The following is a 2866-nucleotide window of genomic DNA, read 5'->3' on the forward strand; positions in this document are numbered from 1 at the left end:
TGTCAATTGGACTCCTGTGGCTCGGATAGTGACGTTCATCGTCGCCCTTTAACACTGAACCGTTCATGGAGACCTATAGGCAGTTTTCGATGCCTACACCGCCTGCAGGTCAGCTCGGGCAGATTCCTCAGAACTGCTTAAAATCTCCGTGGCTTCACTCTTCAGTTTCATCGGTCTCTCCTGAGTGGATCCGAGCTCCTCGAGTACCTGGTCACGAGCACGCTCTAGTCCAACCAGGTCATCTGCAATAAGAACGGCGGATTCCTCGGCACGCTTCAAGGCCTCTTTCAACCTAATCGTTTCCTCACGGTTCGAGTCTAAAGAGCGGAGTAGCTCAGCTCTCTCCATATCTTTCCTCGCCACGTTAGCCATTAGCTGCGCAATGGAGCTCTCGTGTGACTGAAGCTCACACCCGATGGAAGATCTCAGATCACGCCACTGTGCCATCCTATGCTCCAACTGAGAGGACACGAAAGAACAAGCCCCGGTAACCTCCAACTCCTTCAACTCTCGTATCTCTGACTCCAGGGTAGCGAAATCAGCAGTGAAGGAATCGGCCAATTCCGGGTATCCTTCTTCCCTCATCATCATCATGTGGCGAGAAAAGGAATGCCAGAACTGATCGAAGCCGCCTCCTCTATGAAGAAGTTTCTCGATCAGGCCGTTATAAAAGGCAGTGAAGAAGCTGAGGTCCGTACGAAAAGCCTCTCTGTCAGGATCAGTATCGACCAAAAGGACGCGGACACGCTCGTATAGGGAAGATCGAGATCCTACAAGCAACAACATAGAAGATTAGTGGATTGTCGAACACGATAAGGAAAGTCAAAAGGCAAGTTCTGAGCATACCAACGCCAACGGACGTCCCCTCAGGTTGAGATTCAACAGGCTCTGAGACAGCAGCAGAAGAGGGGATATCAATCCCTGTAGGCGGATTGCTTATATCACTCGGCAAGGGTGGGGAGGCGCCACTTCTATGCAGGCTTTCAGCCCCGGGAACTGTAGTAGTATCAGGCCCAACGGCCGGTCCTATAGTTACACTCCTAGATTAGCCAAATGGAAATTTGGACAAATAAGGAGAACCGGGACAAGAAGATCGTAGGCATACCTACAATCCCCCCATCCTCAGATGCAGCCGGAATGCCAAGAGTCATAAGAGTATCGGCCCAAGCGGCTGGGCCTATGATGGCACCCTCTTATTAGTCAAAATGAAAATTTAGACAAATAAGGAGGATTGGGATAATAAAACCATCTGCATACCTGTAGATCCATCATCCGTAGGCACCTGGGGAATGCCAGGAGTCATAAGAGAATCAGTCCCGATGGCTGGTCCTATGATTAAACTCATATGTTAGTCAACAGTCAGATGAACATAGAGAAGTACGACATCCCTAAATCGTATGCGTACCTGCGAGTCCGTCACCCCGAGGCAAGCTAGATATGCCGGTAATTGATATCGGACTGATCCCAATGGTCGGTGCTGTAATAGTAATCCTTCATTAGTCAGATAAAAGATCAAGCAAGATGAAGGGAACCAGATATATACCGATGGGTGAATCATTCCCAAAGAATGGTCTCTCGGTTCCTCTGGAGGTCTGCTCAGCCAGCATGTCAGCTAATAAGCCAGCATCGGGCTTCGAAAAGCTTGGCCTTTCTATTGCGACATCTACAGGGTAATCTAAATGTTGGAGGATGAAGAAAGCTCAAAAAATACTTGCAGCAAGAACGGAAGATCTTCCTTCCCCATGCTTGAGGAAAGTAATGTTGGATGCAGATATACCTGAATATGGGACTGTGGGCTCGACATTATTCATCTGCTCAAGATCGATGTTTAGATCGATGCCCAGAGACCCGTCATGAAGGGCGTCGCACATTTGCTGCATAAAGCAATCCATGTTATAAACGCCAGGAGATTCCGAACCCGGTGGGAGTTCGCCCTCTTCGAAGAACCCTGGAGCATAAAACATGGTCACAAATCCCAAAAGGTAAATCACCTTAAAGCAATGGCAATAAAATGTTACCTTCCCCTCCATCGGCAGTACTTCCTAAGTCCACTCCACAAGGGCGCTGACCATCGTGGGACTTATGAACGGTCTTCTTCCTCTTCGGGGCGCCAACCCTCCTAGGACCAACGGGTCGATCATGCACATGCCTGTCACACGTTTCAGCGTGTGTAGAAGCTGGCGGCTCATGATCGTCAACTGTCCTACCTAAAGTGACAAGGATCATTAAACGAACAAGAGCTGTCGTTTATACCAATTAGAATGGAGAAGGAAAATCGAAGAAACAGGACAAACCAGTATCGAGTTCTTCTCGATCGGTATCTGCATCCGCATATTCTTCCTCGGAGGTCTCGTCGTCGTTACCCATAGGAAGGAGCTCTTCATCATCTGTGAGAAGAGATTTGGCATGCCCTTTTCTCCGCTTCTGAGCAAGCTCAGCCCTGCGACCAGCCATCATAGCAGCCGGCTCCAGTGCAGCCCACCATCGTCCACAGCCACGCTCGTATGCCATCAATCAATCCTCCCTCAACCTGCAGGCTACGGCTCGGATTCCCGACATACAGTTGGTCATAGCCGAACTGGCGAGCAAAGCGGCAAGGGAGATAAGGCTCTATGTGGCATTGGTTCTTCACCCGGAAGACAAGATACCTAATGCGGATGTTCACTAGCCACCAGAAGCAACCAGCGTCGAGAACGGTCCGATCACTTCTAGGTTTCTCCTCATCAATCAGCACGTCGCCATAGCGACCTGAAAAGTGAGGGAAACACTTAAAGAACTCCCAGCTCTTGCGGACTCGAAGCTCTCGTTGAACATCGCTAAACTTATTCCCGAGCCATCTGCTCTTCTCCAACAGCTGCATGAAAGG

The sequence above is a fragment of the Asparagus officinalis genome, chromosome 7 (genome assembly GCF_001876935.1).
Source record: "Asparagus officinalis chromosome 7, Aspof.V1, whole genome shotgun sequence".
Lineage (NCBI taxonomy): Eukaryota > Viridiplantae > Streptophyta > Magnoliopsida > Asparagales > Asparagaceae > Asparagus > Asparagus officinalis.